This window comes from Dipodomys spectabilis, unplaced genomic scaffold (genome assembly GCF_019054845.1).
Source record: "Dipodomys spectabilis isolate Male_0828 unplaced genomic scaffold, ASM1905484v1 ptg000096l, whole genome shotgun sequence".
Taxonomy (NCBI): Eukaryota; Metazoa; Chordata; class Mammalia; order Rodentia; family Heteromyidae; genus Dipodomys; species Dipodomys spectabilis.
Window position 1 is genome coordinate 23,416,000 of NW_024870773.1, and position 18,840 is coordinate 23,434,839.

The 18,840-nt window shown below is 39.0% G+C and overlaps 1 long non-coding RNA gene across 1 annotated transcript; it reads right to left on the reverse strand.

Moving 5' to 3' along the window:
* Positions 1–1,163: 1,163 nt before the first annotated feature.
* LOC122113070 lies at positions 1,164–11,888 on the reverse strand. The gene is made up of 4 exons (XR_006148371.1): positions 11,877–11,888; positions 7,289–7,291; positions 6,251–6,262; positions 1,164–1,237 (listed from the first exon to the last, which is right to left on the reverse strand). It is a non-coding gene; the product is annotated as an uncharacterized LOC122113070 (long non-coding RNA).
* Between the last annotated feature and the right edge of the window lie 6,952 nt (positions 11,889–18,840).

Genomic DNA, 18,840 nt, shown 5'->3' on the forward strand with positions numbered 1-18,840 from the left:
GTCCAGAAGACTTACCTACATGGAACCAGTAAAAAGCCAAATATGGAGGTGTGGCTCAACTGGTAGAATGCCAAATTTGAATGAAAGAGCCAATTGAGAGTGCCTAAGCCCTGAGTTCAAGCCCCAGTACCAACACACACACACACACACACACACACACACACACACACACACACACACACACACACACACTTTTACCTGTATATCTGGCTATGTATCTATGTATCTGTGTATGTATGTATACATGTATTGTGTATGTGTGTATGTACATATGTATGCATGTGTGTATGTATGTATCTGTCTGTCTGTCTGTCTGCCGGCATGCCTGCCTACTTCCCTACCTATTTTACATTTTAGAAGGACAGAAAGCAACAAGCATCTAGAGGTTGAAATAAGTTCCTTGCATCCCAGTGATTTTCCATTTGTATTATTTCATCCATAATTCTATTCATTTATGTCAGTAAGAGTAGAATACAAAATCTCCTGTTGAATCTTACCGAGAAATTTCAATTCAAAGGGTCAAAGAATTCAGCACATGAAGTAAAAGGAACTGGGTTACTCCAACGTATTGCTAGTATTTGCTAGTTTAAAATACATATAAAACAAGCTAAAAGCACAGTATGAAAAAAACACACAAGAAAACAGAATGTTCCAGCTACCCACACAAGACCAAATGTGTATATGAAAGGTATAAATTTTAAGCCATTGAGGAAGAGGTTTTCAGTGCAAGGATACATCAGTCAAGGACCACATAAAACACAGAATAATTTAAGAGGGTTATTATGGAGAACATTAACTTTTCAGGGTTTATCCCCTGAGACCTGAGCAAGTTAGGACAAATGAAAAGTGATAAGGTTTTGTTTCCTGGTTACTGCCTCATAAAACCCTGGGGGGTGAGAACATGGTCACAGGAATTCTCATTTCCTCCACATGGCACTGTGGTCCCCAGAGGGCAATTTGGCCACATCCAATAAAATTGAAGACAAGCATTCCATTTTCCCAAGTAATCTCATTTGTAGATATTTGAAGAAAGCCACAAACTAACTGTAAAAAAGAGAATAAATAAATTATGAAAAGGGAATAAAAGAAACGGGAAAGTAAGACGCAAAAGAAACAGAATCGTACTTTTTTTTATTATCCAAAGAAAATCTTTATTCAACAGAAGGGTTACACTTACATAAGTCAAGCAAAGATAACATTTCCTTTTGGACAATAACACCCCTTCCCTCGTTCTCTCCTGTAATATCGGCAAACATAGGATAAAATGTCAACCTGTGGAAATAAGAACAGAATACCAGAGAAGAGAAAAGGGGATCATTAGTCCATACACAAAGAACTGGGAAGTGTAACATGGTAGAGAAGAAATAAAACATTTTTATAGAGTTCTAGAAGGTTAGAAAATAACTAAGAATGGATAGTCCCCAACTCAGAAAGTGTAGGGGGGTAAAATAAGGAAGAAAAAGATCTGCATTTTGGACTCAGCTAAGTGGCATGATGGAAGATAGATGTCTGGAGGACTATTACAGAAAGAAGGTCAGGCTGGCTGCCAGGTTCAGAGCCACCATACCAGGTTGACATAGGAGAACAAGGGGCAGGGACACATCTCCACTGCCACGCTAATCATCACCCTGGAGTAGAGATGTTTCCCCGTGAGAGCCTTTAATAGCCCTAAGTTCTAATGATAAGTTAACACAATCAGTTCATGCATATAGTATATTATATACTATACATTGTCTATTATCTATGCATCTATTATATATGATATAGAGAGAGATATAAATATACATATGGATATAGATAGAAATGAAATATAAACCTACTTGTCACTCCAAAGAAAGCCATATCTGCCCTGGAACCAGAGCTTGTAGTCTTGGTCATAGAGTCAAATCTGTATTTATGATTTTGGGGGGGGGTATATTTTGTCACTTACAAGAGAAAGGCTGATCTATATGATATTTTATCAAATCTATCCCTGTTCATCTTATGGTCTGAGTGATCGGGCTCAGCCCCGATTGCCTTTCTGTGCCTGTCACTCTAGGAAGAAGCCATGTGGCTCATGTTGGCACAAATTGAAAGTAATATGACAAATTCTTTTCTTATTCCTCTAATATTTATTCCTGTACCTACTTATGTCGGACTTACTTTTCATTTGTAGTGCAGGGAATCAAACCCAGGGCACCACATATGCTAGGCAAATATTTCACCACTGCACTACAATCCAACAGGAGCGTGTGATAGGTCTGAAGTATGTGGTATGGAACTTGAGATCTGATCATCTTACTTCTAAATTTGGGAGCCATCTTTGATCTTTGATGGATTTATATTTCTTTTTCCAAGAGAGAGATAGATTAATGCTAGTAAACTTCCTGTATTACATTTGTGTGCAGAATTCATGCTATAAACAATTTTGGTTATTAGCAGCAGTGAATAAAACAATTCACATTTCACGAAACATCTATATCTATTTGTTCATGTACAAATTAGAGTCTTCTTCAAACTTATTCAACTAAGGAAGTGGAATTGTCTACGCTGTTTATTACACATCTTCTAAATTTCCCCCCATTAGTCCATCTCCTTCTGTAGTAATCTTGAGTTACTACACTCTGCATATTACTGCATCTCCCCTATCCAAGTGGTTGGCTAGTCTTGGACCACTCCTTTCTTTTCTTTTTGCCACTTAACTTGAACTATTTCACTTGAACCATAAATGTAAGTAGGTAGAAATAAATAATGTTGGGACCATGGTCAGAGCAATGGTAGAGTGGCAGATTATGTCAGGTTACTTTGTAAAGAATGTCATATTATTGTCAGAATGAAAACACAATTTACCAACTCAGGTAGCCTCTCAGGATGAATGTAGGCTGCTCTTTCTTCTTGAATCCATGTAACAATCTTCCTAGTTGAGGTTGGGCTTGCCTGCTTGTGAAATTGCTCTGAAATTCTTAATATAATAAGCAACACAAGATCTTCCCACAAATTAAAAAAATACCAAAAAACTAGAGTGCAAATCTTTAAACTGAGCTGGAGTTTAGAGTGATCGAGTGCTTTCCTAGCATGTGTGGGGAAAGAAATGTAATAAAAATAAACCTATGAACTTTACTTCCAATTCTTGAAGTATTGAACACACAACTTGATTAGTTCAATGAAGTAAAAATAGAATTTCTGGTTCCGTTCTAATGAAGGCTTATTTATAGAAGCTGGAATAAGATACTGGGTCTCTTAGTGAAGAGTGCTTTGCTTTCTCCTTGGATTTTTTCCAGATATTACTTTATCACTTGATTTTGTTGCCGTAATCTTTTACTTTTTTGTTGTTTTTTACTTTTGCTTTTTTCTAAAAGATGCACCAATTGGATCTTAAATCATCTAAAAATCTAAGCTTCTTGTCTAATAACTTTCTCCAAAAGTAAAATTTTACTGGAAAACTCACATGGATTTCTCTCTTAAGGTAAGAATATTTTGACAAAGACCTACAATCCACTTGTCATGCTATGGAAAGTTAGTTTTTAACCCTTACTTTTCCAGGAAGAGCTGCTATGATCCTTTTATCTCATATTTTTTCTTCTTAAATTTCCTGAAACAGCAAAAGAAAAAGAGAAAGAGACAGCTACCACTTTTTATTTGAGGAGCATAGAGAAAAGAATATAATTCTTCCTCTCAGGAACTGCCATCATAAACAAAGTATGTAAAATGCAGACAGGAGCCTTGGGAAGATTCCAGCACTCACAGCATAGACTGGAGACTGGAGAGGAAGATGGCAGAGCTACAATTCACGGACAGCTCTCCAGGTTGCTTACGAAGGACTTCTCCGTGCTCTTTGGAAACATTAAGTCACATCCACTGCAATAAGATTTAATGAGCTACCCAAGTCTTGGGGACCACATCGAGGGCCGGCCTGTGGAGTGTTTTGAAACCTAGGATGGAGAGAGTATGCAGAGCAGATATGTACATCCCACTCAGAAGACTCCTCTGTATGGAAATGCCTGGAAACTTCTCTGGGTTCCTCAGCACCCCAGACTCTCTCAGGATATAGGGGGAATGTGCAGTGGAAGTGGATGTTCAAAGTCCAGAGTAAAGCTTCAGAGACAGACATGTCTTCCATCAAGGAAGACAAGGTGTTCATTCCAAAGCAGCATTCTGAGTTCAGGGAAACACATGACAGAAACCACTAATCACCAAAAGGAAAAAGAAAAGAGTAAAGCTCTCCTTGTTTAAACTGGGCAACACAATTCCGGAAGCTAATCAGCGAGCTCTTTCCACTTAACACACAAATTTATCATCCACCTAATCTTCGTCTTTCGTCTTCAGCACACAATTAGTAAATGCACACTCTGCGGGATGCAGAATCAACTACATACCAGGAAAAGCAAGTTGCTCTGTCCATGCTGGACATGGGCTTTGAGTCAGACTCACAAAGCAGCATGTTGGCTTGTACAAGATGATCATACACACACACACAAACACACTCACGTACACACACATACACACTCATGTCTGTGACACACAAGGCATACCCACACTAACTCACAGACACATAGACTCACATAACAGGCATGTTCACACACACAAATGCACACAAACACACTTGTTCATACATATGTGCATGCATGTGCACAAATCACTCCTGGGGTTTAGGACTAGAATGTCTCCCAAAGACACTAGTATAGAAAGCTTGATTCCTAGCTTGGTGGACCAAGCATTAAAGTCCCCCCAGTTTAAGTGGTGTCTAAAGGAGAATCTTTCTGAGGTTTGGCATGTGCTCTCAAAGGAGGTGGGGGGATTCTGGTCTCTTCTTCTTCCCTCCCCCCATCTGGGTCTTGAGAAGATGGTTTTTCGTACCACACACACCTTGCCATAAGGGTTGCCCAATCTCAAGTCCAATGCAAAGGGCAAGTTGAACTGTTATCCAAGCTAAACCTTACTCTTTGTAAGTTCTTGATCTCGGCCTATGTGACAGTAACAGAAAACTGACTAAAATACACTAATAATCTAATGCAAACTTAGGAACTATACTTTACGTTTCATATTAGTATTGATTATCACACCATGTTTATATACTTACATGTAATGTTTTTCAGTATGGATGGCAATGCATGCAAATTGTATATCCCAGTTTCTTTCAGAAAGAAATCACAGTTTAACTGCTCCATAGAAAATCACTACATATAGTACTCTTACATAGAACCTTTTAGTTATGTGATGAATACTTTTTGAATATAAGTGATTACTCACTCAATGCTAATATGTTGAGAATCATTTTTCCTCTATTTTTCTATTAGGTAGGATTACGTATAAATTTTACTTTACTGTCAATCACTATTCTACAACATTCAGAAATTCTCTTAGGCAAATGTGTAAGTTAGCCCCCCCCCCAAAAAAAACCCCAGAACAACATGAAAAATCCCTGATTCTGAGAATAATAAATTCTACAACTTGTGGCTATTTACTAATGAAAGGTGACAGAAACCAAGATTTTAGAATTCAAATGTAATCATCAATGTAGGTAGATTGAAACTCTCTTATTATGCTAAGGGAAAGTCTTTGGGGTATTTAATTAACAGTTGACTGAAAACACTGTGTTAAACAGTATTTGAGTGTTCCTTCTTTCTCTGCCTGCATTGTAATATGTCCAGACTCATGCTGGCTATATAGAAAGAGCTCCAATTATTTCATCCAATTAATAAGTCTCCTAAATCCATGCATCTCCCAATATCTGATTTTAAAAAACAACAACAAAATAAACAACTAAATACGACTTGCAACCTTTGCTAATGGAGGAAACTCATGAAGAATTATCTCCACTTACTCTTGCTCTCTGTCCACCTCCCTGAGTTTCTGTAGAAAAGTGTTAGCAAACAGACATTTTGATGCCTGACCACAAAGAACTTGATAATCCAGTTCCTCTAGAAGCTCTCTGATTCCCTTAGTGTGTATTCAAAAAGTTCTCCATCCAGGAGACACAAATCTCTTCAAGCAGGAAGAGTGCCCCTCTGGTTAATAATGCATGATTCTTTTATAACCACTATCTCTGGGCTCCCTGAAAAGACCTTTAGGCATATCTGACATCCGGTCATTGGACTTTCTATCTCTGTGAGTTCACTCCTTTCTGGAGCTGTGCCTTTTCTTGTTCTTCCCTCACCGCAGCAGCGGGGGGAAGAAGCTAGCATAGGTTGAGAAGCTGATGGATGGTTCAGGAAGGTAATGACCTAGGTAGCTCACCATGGGGAACGCAGGGACCCAGGTAGAAGGTGACCCAGTGTTTTTCCTCCCGCAGAGATTTGCTCATCTATCCACAGTCCCCGAGAACCTGCCAGGAACTGATGAAAACCCTCGAGATCTCACCATCATGGGCATCAAAAAACCAGGCAGTGATGGGTGACAAACCACTGCTTTCCTAGACTGTGGAGCGTGGGGGAAGGGACCAGCAAAGCCAGGTGACCCAGCGCATGTGGCTCGCACTGGAAGCAGAGTCAATCCCAAATCCTGGGGTTCTATGGGCTTTGGAATCCAGTCTCCAAGTGGGTCGGATTGCTCATAGGGACCCAGGCTGCAGCACCAGAACTGCAAATCATATAAATCCCCCCCAACGAGGACTGCCCAGGAAGGGCAGGGAGATTGTGAGAGGAGGGCACCGGGGCAGTGTGGTAGCCTAGGGGCCATCTTGCCCGTGCTTGCTTTCTCCAGGTGCTGCAGGTAACGACCTTGCCTTAGGGTTTGGTCCATGGAGGCTAAGGGACTGGGCTTTCTGATGCTCACGTGGCAGTTCTGGGTTGATTTCCACCTCAGGCACACCCTGGCTGTGGAAACTTTCAGAGTCCAGGAGCCAGAGGGCAATCCCAGAGCCAGGCCGTGGCACAAGTCCGTCTTCCACACAAGGCACAGGCTCCACAGAGCTGGTGCAGAGCTCTGAGCAGGGCTGCGCTCAGCCCTGACAGTGCTGAAACGAATAGGCTAGCGGAGATGCCAGCAAGCAAGAGTTCATCTGGGGTCAAAAACATGCAAGTAGGGGGTGCCACGGGCTGGCAAGAGGCTTGTGTAGTCCAGGGCTGGGGCGGAGCGGAAGGAAGTGCATGCCACAAGGGATGGATGGCACCCCAAGCCAAGGCCAGGGGTTCACATCTGTTTCTACTGCGGTTTCAAACCACATGGGTGTTGCCCAAAGGTTCTTGTGGTAAAGACGTGGTTCCCGGGGTGGTGCTATTGGGAAGTGCTTGGACCTCCAGGAGTTGGGGCCTGGTGAATGAGTCCTTGGGTCCAGTGGAAAGTGGGGTGCTTTCCTGTGACGCTCCACCCCCTTCTGGTCTCATGGTGGGAGCTCAGGCCTGTGCGCCCCTCAGTTGTTCTTCAAGACCTTTACAGCAGCTCCAAGGAAAAGAGGTGGCCTAATTTGGACTGGAACGTCCAGAAATAACCATCCTAAGTCAACCTTGTATTCTTTTTAAGTGAATTCCTTCCTTACAATATGGGACTTCCTCATATAGGTGCTAAGAGTAGTGTTGGGAGTTTATATGTCCTGAAATATTTGTATTTCGTTTTGTAAATAAGAAGACATTCGCAGAGCATACAGTATTTCAAACCATTTACTTTCATTTGTTTTCGATGTAATGAAGAATCAAAACAAAAATTTAGGACCACTGAGTGTTTGTTCAAATACCTTCTATCAATCTATGTATCATCTGTCTATCAGTATCTATGCACATAATGATACACATATGCACAGACTCTTGTATTCTGATCATTCCTGGTGGATTCTTACCTGCTATCAAGTAGATTTACATTTCAAATTGTAGGAGACAGACAAGACAATCAGTTTCTCTTGAATACTAAACATTTTAGCTGTACCTTGTCACATAATACAAAAATGATCTTTTCTCAATGTTTTCATTGAGTATCTCTTTGCAAGACAAATGTCCAAAAAGATTGCATAATCAGCCTCTTGGGTCTAAATGACATATTTTTTTCTCAAATTGTAGAAAATGGCTCACTAAAAATGATAGAAAATAGTTCACTGTAAAATATTGCACTAAATTACATTATTAGAGCACGCTGAACACCAGAGTAACATAATATTTGAGAATAAAGGAATTCATAGCTATGTACTACTTGTAACCTCCAAAATTAAATGTATATGTTTAATGGAAATATGAATGCCCTGTGTTAATTGCTACTATTTTTTTTTTGCCTGCCACATACCAGATCATTTTGACATGAGACCCTGTCTTTCTCTCCATCTACAACTACCCATTATTCAAGAAAGGTCAGGAGGCCTTTACATGACAATATATTCTAGGACAGACTGAATATCACTGTTACTTTGTTCCATGTACCCATAAAAAATAGAATGCCACATCCATTGTTCACAGGTGAAGAGCAGTAGTTAACTGCTTTTTGTCAGTACCAGATTATGTATAAATATCTACTGTAAATACTCAACCACCTGTAAATTTCTCCCACTTTTTGTATTCCACGTTTCTGTACTTATTTTCTTAATAGGCTTCTGTCTTAGGGTTAATATTTATCTTCTACACCTAAAACATACTTAAACATGTTTGAAACCAATGACATATCTCCAATGCATTTCTTTAAGGGTTATGGTAAGTGGTTGATATTCTAAAAGAACTGAAATAAAAACAGTATCATTTTCTTTCCTATGATTTTCAGTAGGATTGATCTGTCTATCTATCTATCTATCTATCTATCTATCTATCTATCTATCTATCTATCTATAGGGTTGAGCTATATTTTAGAATGGTTAGGTGTTTGTGACTTTGATGGCAGCTAAAATAATACCAAGGTCCAAAAAAAGAAGGGTAAAATGAAAGAAAGGAACTAGAGACTATTTAGAAGCAAGTAAACAACAATTCATTTTATCTTTTCTAATCAAAGCCATACTTCCAGATAGTTGATTTCAACATTGTTCTGAACTTGAATAATGCCTGTTATGTATGAATACACGAAAAAATTAAATCTCACAAAAATGGCTCTTGTCATTCAAACAATTAAACCTGATAGGTTGTTCTCTTCCTTTGCAAGACAAAAATAAAGAACATTTTCAAAGACTGAGGATCACAGACCAAAAAAAAGGTTAGTTGGAGTGCCTTCTGCACCCTACATATACCAGGGATTCCAATCCTTTATTATTTTTTAAAAGTAGCCTTTTTTTGAAAATTAGTTTTACAATTTTTATTTCCAAATTATCTCATTTTTTCATTTAAAAAATAAGATTTGTAAAAAAATGTTCAATTGGAACTTTTTAGAAAGCATACTCGTTACTGAAAAATTAATCAGCAAAATCAGCAAGCTAATTTTAATGATGATTACTATTTTAATGGGTGACTATTTTTAGCTCTATCTGGAATGCAAAAATACTCCCTGACTTGGTTAGATTTAAAGTGCGTACACACTGCGCTCTGCCCTATCTAACAAGCTCAGAACATTATCTTAATTCAAATTAGAAAGGTATTTATAGGATAGACTAAATACTGTGGTTCAGATAATGAATAAATGATGCAAGAAACCAGATTCTGGTAAGTGGATAATGAGACTGGCCTTGAATGGCTGTGGCCAGCTCACTGCCTTTGAGCAGAGCACCGGTTTCATTCTCCCGTGTTTCTTATGTGTTTTGAGCAACAGAAACAGAAGTCTGTCCATTTAGGTTAGAGCTGTAAACTACTGTACCGCACATGGTGGTGTTGATTTATGACTCTCCTTAATTAGAAATGAATGCTGTGTGTGTCCAGTATATAGTCAAAACAAAGAATATAATTTTTCATCAAACATAACCCTGTCTCATAAATAAATCCTTTATGAACAGTGGATTGTAACCATTACTGCATGGAAACCCCTCCCAGTAGAACTTTGACCTTGGTACCTGTCAGGTGAACGTCATTTTCTGCATTTGGCTCCACAGAATAGAAGAATGAGATGAAACTGTTATATTCACTGCTACACGTTTGCTTGCTGTCAGTGGATTGCATCGGTGGGAGGTGGGGAGACCTGGGAAAGGGGGAGTGTCAGCACCCAAAGCCCCCATGGAACTCACTTATTTCTAGATTGGACTGGTGAAAAAAACTAATTGCCTTGCAATATTTTCAGAAGAAGCTACTGTTTTAAAGACTGCCCTTATGGAGTTAGAGACTCATAATAATAACAAACATCATCACCATCATCATCATCATCATTACCATCATCATGCATAGGTAGCTGTGCATTGTCTGCACCCTTGCATCTGACCACCGTGACAATTCCTTCTCCTCTTGAAACCCTCCCTGATTAAAGCTGGTGATCCAAGATGGAAAACCTCAATCTACCACCCATGCCTTCTTTTTCTATAGGACATTGCAGATAAGCTAGCAATTAGGGCTTTTGACTCTAGCGGCAAATAGCTTAAACCTAAAAAGATGTCATCTTTGACAACTACCATGTATCATACAGTAAAGAGAGATGTAAGCAGTATTGACTGAACTACCACCTGCCCTGAACCAGCCTAGAACCAGACCCCATGGGTCCTAGCCATTCCTCCTGTGACAGCGAAGAATGAAAGAAAAAAAAAGAAAGAAAGAGAGAGAGAAAGAAATAAAGAGAGAAAGAAATAAAGAGAGAAAGAAAGAAAGAGAGAGAGAGAGAAGGAGGGAGGGAGGGAGGGAGGAAGAGAGGGAGGGAAGGAAGGAAAGAAGGAAGGAAGGAAGGAAGGAAGAAAGGAAGGAAGGAGGGAAGGAGAGAAGGAAGGAGGAGGGAGGGAGGGAGGGAAGGAAGAAGGAAGGAAATAAATTGGAAAACACAGTTTTCTTTTCTCTGAGGGACATTTTGTTAGCAGTGTCTTCTACTGAAAATATTTCTTCAACCTTTCACAATGAATGAAATAGCCACCTTATTAAATAAATGCTCAATTCCATTATCAGTGCTATGATTTTAAATCTTTTGAAGTATCTCATTATCTGCAGAAATACTATACAGCCACTGAGCTGAAGGGTCTTTTTTTCCATACTTATGATTATAGTCATCTCAATTACTAGATGTTATAAACTATAAGTCTACCCATCAGGGCCTCCTGTCCCCTTAATTGAGAGACAGAAATCCACTAGAGAAGGGAACTTTTCTTTTTTTTCTAAGTGTGTACCTAATAGTAAATTGTTGTACACACATGTACACACACATACATGCACACATAGATATATAGAGATACATAGACAGACCTAGATATGAGGAATGAGAATTTAGTGTGAAACTGGAGGGTGGATTTTGGTGAATCCAAATATAGTCAAAAGAATATAATGGCTCCTTTCTCCTTCTCTCCTCTTGAATGAAGGCATCTTGTTTTCTCAGAACAGCAGGAAAAACTAATGTAAGACAGAGTGAGATTTGGAGACCCGTGTTACTGAGCTCTCACATATTGGACGTTTTCTGTGGAGCTTTTACATCTAACATGTGCTGCACACATAGGACCCTATGTATTTACATAGTAAAACATCTCTTGCTTTATAAAAATCTATCATGCTAAGTATTAATAGCCATACTGAAGGCTTTGACAATGAAGTACATTTGTTTCATTTAATTCCCTTCACTCTATTTTTTATTATTTTAGGATTTTCATGTAAGGAGTCTATATTTTGCCCAAACACATGTGTGATTCTAAAGATCATCCTGAGGATATGTCCTTGTCTCAGTTCAATGCCATTCATATAATCAGCCCTTCAAAATGAAAACTTTCTCCAGCCCAATGCAATACCCAATCAATGGAGCAAGGCAATGCAGATGTTCTCATTAATAAGATGTCTAGACCTTTTTTGACTTGTGTTTGTAAATCCTTATATGGGGTTTTCTTCTCATTTGCATTCACTTTGGGTTTGACAGTTCTTTCTACATCTTTTATGGCAAACCTCCCATCTTCATTTGAGTTCTTCCAGAAGGAGAGCGTCAGACAGACTTTGAGTGGAAAGATCTGAAATCATTCCAGGAGAAAACGTGAAGAACAGAGTCCAGAAGAGGAGTTTCAAGGGAAGCCTGCCCTCTGCTTGGTCCTTACTTGTAAGGAAGGGGAGGAGAATGTCTGGAGATAGTCAGGGAGATTTTACACTCAGCACTGTTGTTCCTGGGGAGAAAGCAGGTGGAAAATGTGAGCCTCCAGGCTCTTTGGGAGCCATCCATTGGAGATAATATGGTGGGAAAATGCACAAATTACCAAAAGGGACAAGAAGCAAAACTATGTCTGCTACAACTTTGCTCTATAGCTCATGAACTGACATCTAGCTCCTTCACCTTCTTCTCCATTTTTATTACATATTAAACATGCTCACTATGCCATGTTGTATTTTATGTAGTGGAGACGACCTATTACAACAATGATACTCACGAGACACTATGTTGGAAATGAACTTTATAACTTCGCCATGGGGGAATGGGGGAGGTGAGAAAGAGAGGGGACAGTAGGAGAAAACAGAGGAGGAGGTAACAATCTTCCACAAGACATGTACTCATTATCTTACTCAGGTTAACTATAGCCCCTGTGTATAGCATCTTTACAATAAAATAAATTTTTTTAAAGAATAAGGAAAAAAAACAGAAATACAGGTGATTGGTTGTTATTTGACACTTTTAATAAACTGAAAGACTCTTGCTTAGAAATTAGAAAAAAACGAATAAGAACTTAACAATTCTTAAGAATCTTCTAAGAGAGTTAGAATGTGGAAGTTAGTTCATGTCCACTGTGGTGATTATAAATGAATTGTGCTTTCCATTTATTGATGACTAGACCAAGGCTTAGAAAAGATTTGCCTAAAGCCATATAGCTTCCCCAAAATAAAACTGAGTTTCAGTTGTAGGCATTACTACTTGTGAAAAGACAAGTTGGTCTTAAAAAAATTATGCTATTTACATTCTAAATCAAAAGGAGGAAGGTGATAAGCATCAAGTGAAAGGAAAATATTACTCAGGATTCTCATCTTCAAATCTGTTATGTTAGCCTTAATTTACTAAGAAAACTTAACCAGAGACCTAAGACTGCTCTGGCCTCTGTCAAATCTTAAATTGATGACAAGCTATATATTTAAAGTGTGCTTTTACTGTTAACTATGTCAAACTCTAAGCCATGATAGAAACTTATATTACAAAGTTGTAAATGGCATGCATTTTCATTCACTCAGTTATATATTCATTCACTAAAAAATTATTTAGTGTTGACTATGTTTCCTGAGACCTGGAAATAAAAGCTGATTGCACATGATAAAAAAGAGCTTCTTGTGTAGTGTTTTGTGGTCACATAAGTTAATAGGATGCCCTAGGATGAGACATAGAAAATGTTCTGTATACAGAACATAAACAATTCAATGGTCACTTCAAAATGGGATGTTCATGAAAGTCTTCATAAAGATTATGTGTAATCAAATTTTTTATAGTTAATAAGATATGTATCAGACCCAAAAACAGAAAGGGGATTCTAAGAGTTTTGTGTCCATTTGTTACAGTATCTGGCATTACCCATACTAGCCAGCAGGTAAGTTTCATTCAATTAAATTAAAAGAAAAAAGAAAAAATAATTTAAAAGAAAAAAAAAAAAAAGACTAGGCACCAGTGGCTCATGCCTATAATCCTAGCTACTCAGGAGATATGAGGGTCTTAGTTTGAAACCAGCTCAGGCAGAAAAGTCTGCGAGACTCTCATCTCCATTTAATCAGCAGAAATCAGAAGTGAATCTGTGGCTCAAAGTGGTAGAGCACTAGCCTTGAGCAAAAGAGCTCAGGGACATTACCAAGGCCCTGAGCTCAAGCTCCACAACAGATGAAAAAAAAAATAGAAAGGAAATGCTTTACTCTGAGGAATCTTAATTTGGTTGCCTGTTTTTGAGAACAGAGAGGACTGAGAATGCAGACTCTGAGAAGGAGGAGATGAGGTTATAGAAGTTTGCAGAAATGTGATGTCATGTATGTCCTTTGTTCTTGTCAAGTGTTTGGCCTATTGGTTGTACAAGGGTGATAACTGGTGATCATAGAGCAGGAAAGAAAAACATGATAACATTTTGGTTTCAAGAACAATAATCAGCTCTGCAAACTAGAAAAGGGGACACAGCAATGAAATGAAGTTTTAGATTAAAAGACTGAGGCAACAAAAGTAATTTCTAACCTCTTCTAGGTCAAAATAGTAGGAATTAAGGCAAGAGAAAAAGAGAGTATGGGGATGGAGTAAGTGAGCAACTGTGTAAATAAAATTATTAAGATCTGGTTGAACCTGGGAAGAAATAAAAGACATGATGGTAGACACAATAAAAAGATACAATGAATGGAAGATGTCAACAGGAGACAGTGTGCAGGAAGAAGGGAGTGTTTTGGAATCCTAAGTAGTTTACATTCAAATATGCTAGAAATATAACCCATTCATTTAAAAAATGGCAACAGATGTTTATGAGCTATTGGTAGCATATATGGTTAAGATGGGACTATAAATTTCCAGCCTGATTTATGCTTTCACTTACAGAGATTAACATGTTGCTTTGTATTTTGCCAGCATACTGCTTTAGTTTCAGAGAGAGGGAAGGAGTTGAGAGACATTGTCTTACCATGCACTAAGGACTGCAATCTTCTAATGCAAATACTTGATCCCTGTCCCTTTAAATGCCACAAACTAGCATTAGAAAAGGCAGGCAGACAAGCAGCAAGAAGAAAGAAGAAAGACAAGAAGGAAGGAAAGAAGGAAAGTAGCAAGGAAGGAAGGAGAGAAGGAAAGAAGGAAGGAAGGAAGGAAAGAAGAAAGGAAAGAGAAGAAGGAAGGAAGGAAGGACGCTAACTTAAACAGAAACACACACACACACACACACACACACACACACATACACACATACAATGTCAATATAGTTGGCAACATAGTATTACATGCCTGCAGTCTGAGCCTTTAGGAGGAGGAGGAAGGAGAATGGAAGTTGCAAGTCAACTTGGAGAACAATAGCTAGTTCCAGGCAATCCTGAGCTATTTAATGAGCCTATGTTTTCAAAACCCCAAACTTCAATCTAAAACCAACACTAAAAACCAATAGCCAAACAAACAAAAATAGAAATCTAAAAGCAACAACAGGAACAAACCTCACTACAAGCCGAGCCTTCACAACTTTGTTTTCCTGTTCACCGTACAGAAACAAAGGAAAAGTCTTAGTGACTTAACTGCGATCTCCTTCCAAGAGCAGGAGAAGCTGGCAGTGAAAACCTCTATTCGCTCCAATACCTTCTCTGTCTGTTGTGGGATCAAGCAAAGGCCCCGGGCCAAGCTGAGAACTCACTGATTCCTGTCTTGTGCCATCGGGAAGGCCAGCCAGGAGGATGGGGTCAGTAGTCCCACAAATGCAAACCACCTGACATCTTCCTCCCTCACTTTTCTGTAGCTACTGACGGAGGAGGAGATTTGACTTTTGCAGCAGCACCTCCCAAACTGTGCTGTTGGGAGTGAGTGAGCCTTTCCAGACCACACAGCCTGGATCCAATTTCAGACAAATATTTCCCCTCTGTAATCACTACTGCTGCCCCTAGAGCTGGAGAGATGGAACACAGAGACAGGACAGGAAGCCAAGAGAGTTGCACATCCATCTACCCAGGAACAACAGCTCCCCTTGGTCCATGGCCCCAGACCAAGGAGAGGCAGGTTATCCAGCTGTTGAGATTTCTCAGTCTTCCTCGGGAGACCGGACAGGGCTGCCTTAACCTCCATTCAACTGAGAAATGTGTCCTTGGTTCTTCGTTTTGGCTGCTGTTCTCTGTGTTAGCAGATAAGAAGCGCTCCTATCCTAGGCGCCACACTCACTGGGTATCAGTAGCCAACAATGTCTTCAGATGTTCTCTGGGCAGGGCTGGGGAGGTGGAGTTGATAGGAGGTAGGTGGGAGATGTCCCTAACGGTAGGGTGATTTATTTTGGACAGGGCATTTCTTATCTTCGTTTTTCACTTTTCTATTCGAATGGATTCTTCATTCTGTGATTTGCAAAGGAAAAACAAAACAAAACGAGTGCTGATTCTCATCTGTTCAACACAGAGCACCTATCACTGAGTTTTACCAAGTTGAATCTGCTAAGACCACCTCAGATTCCTACATCAAACAAATGAGTGTCCGGGCTCTAAACTAAAGTGGCGTGGATGTCTACAAAATTGCATCAGAATAATTCAAATAAAAAGCTAACGTTTATGATTCATTGAGAAGCATATTCCAAAAAAGTGAGCCTTATTTGACAAATCCACCTTTTAAAAAATTTTTATCCAGGACTCTGATAGTTCCACTAAAGATAAATGATTTCTTCTCAGGGGGGAAATTGAAGCAGTTTAATCTTGGCTTTCTATTGCTTGAAACTATTCCACCTCTGTGAACTCGTTCCATATTTTAAGCTTCTAAAAAAAAGGACTAAAGAATTTAGCAAATTCCCATGCGAGCACATATTGCTAATAGAACAAGTTGTAATTTTAAAAGAATTCCACTGTTCTGAGAATACATTCAATATTGGCTACCATAGGATAGATTTTGGTGTAATTCAGCCCTAAGTTTGATCTTGTTCCGAAGCATCATACTCATTTATTCATTGATTTGGATTTGCTTTTTTGAGACTATTTATTTTAAGCATTAACCTAGCCACTGGGAATGAGTCTTTGAAGATGAAGGATGATGGATAATGGAGTTCTATCTATGGCTCACAGTGTTGAGGAAGGCATCTCAGTAAACTGGTGACTGAATTCACACTATAAGAGTTAGAAAGGAAGGTCTTCCTTTGTGAAACTAAGAAAAATGAGTACTGCACAGAGTACTGATCTATAAATGTCAATGCTATTGGAATATCAAGGAAATTGTCATTGAATTTTGTGGTAGGAACAACATAGTTGACTTAGAATAATATTGTAACTGTGGAACTTCATCCAGGGTTAAAGGTGTGGAAATTAAACTAAAGTGAGTTAAGGAGTGGGAAGATTGTAAGGAAATGGAAACATAATATAAAAATGTGGTTTTGGAGAAATATAGACAGGGGGAGATGCGTCACTAAGAAGGAAAGAGTTTTGTTTGCTATTTTTAAAAATTGTATTGTAAAGGTGATGTATAAAGTTGTTTTCTCTTTTTTTCAAATGACTTAATAGAGATATTTTGGAAATATTAGACTCATATGTTTGCAATCACATCCTCAATAAAATGTGTTCTTTGACAGCTTTTCAATCCTGACAATTCTAGAAAATTAGGAGAAGAAACTACTTCATACAGATGTAAGGGAAGCTCTAGACAGAATAGAAGCACTAGAGAATAGGCCACCTTAGGCACAGAGATGTAGGTAGGAGGGAATATTGAGACATATTTCAAGCTCTCACAAGGGCAAGAGTGTTTAGAGATGGCTTAAAGGAAAAGGAATATCGCTTCTCTGTTGGTTTAAGGTAGAAGACGGACAGCATGGCTGCTGGCTACTTAACCTTCTTCTAATTAGACTATTATAACAGAATGCCTGTCTGCAAAGCAGAAGGCAGGTTGGTGAGGTGCAGAGGTCTGGACAGTTCTTGCAGAGTTCACTGCAGTCTGGGGAAGCACATCTTTTGTCAATGGGAGTAGCAGAGAGCAGTGAGTATAGAGCCAAGGAGATTGCCTGAAGGTACTGTGAAAAATAACCAATGTCTACAGGGAGGGATGAAGACAGAATGCGGTCTGAGCTGGACTGCAGCACCTATATAATGAGCACAATGGTCTGGCTGGGACTCGAAGAGCTCAAGTCAACCATCAAGTCAAATCTCCTAAATCCACCAAATAGAGAACTGGAATCCACCAAATCCACAAGATACAGAATGGAAATCAACAATCACTTGAGAAGCCAACAGTAAGAAAGGCAATGCTTACTTTGTGACTATGCACAGAGCTAGGGACCAGCAAGAGGCCCATGAGTCCCTGTCTAAGATTCTTCTCCTTCTTATCAGGAGCCCAAAGAAAGACAAAGACACTGATTTACTAAATAAGACCAAGATGTTAAAAAAAAAGCACATTAAAATTCCAACGTCATTCTTCAAGAAAATAGAAGAGGCAATCCAAAAATTCATATGGAACAATAAAAGAACCCTAATAGCAAAAACGATCCTCAACAGAAAGAACACTACTGGAGGAATATCAATACCAAATTTCAAACTCTACTATAGAGACACAGTAATCAAAACAACATGGTACTGGCACAAGAACAGACCTCAGGAACAATGGAATAGAATTGAAAACTCAGAAATGAACCTATAGACCTATAGCCACCTAATCTTCGATAAGGGTGCTAAAAAAATAGAATGGAGGAAAGACAGTCTCTTCAGTAAATGGTGCTGGCAAAATTGGTTAACTACTTGTAGAAAACTTATAGATCCTTGTAGATCCTTATATATTACCCTGCACCAGAATCAACTCCAAATGGATCAAAGACCTCGGAGTCAAAGCAAACACTCTGAAAACATTACAGGATGGAATAGGAGAAACCCTACGTCTCCTTGGCACAGGCCTAACTTTTCTTAATAGAGACCCAGAAACACAACAAGTCAAAGAAAGGTTGGACAGATGGGATTGTATGAAGTTGTAGAGCTTCTGCATGGCAAAGGACATAGCTAGCAAGATCAACAGAAAGCCCACGGATTGGGAGAAGATCTTCATTAGCCATACAACGGACAAGGGTCTCATATCTAAAATATACTTGGAACTCAAAAAATTAAATCCCCCAACAACAAATCCTCAAAGAAACAACTGCCCAATGAATAAGTGGGCTAAAGACTTAAAGAGAAACTTCTCTGAAGAGGAAAGAAGGATGGCCAATAGACACATGAAGAAATGCTCAACCTCCCTAGCCATAAAAAAAATGCAAATCAAAACAACATT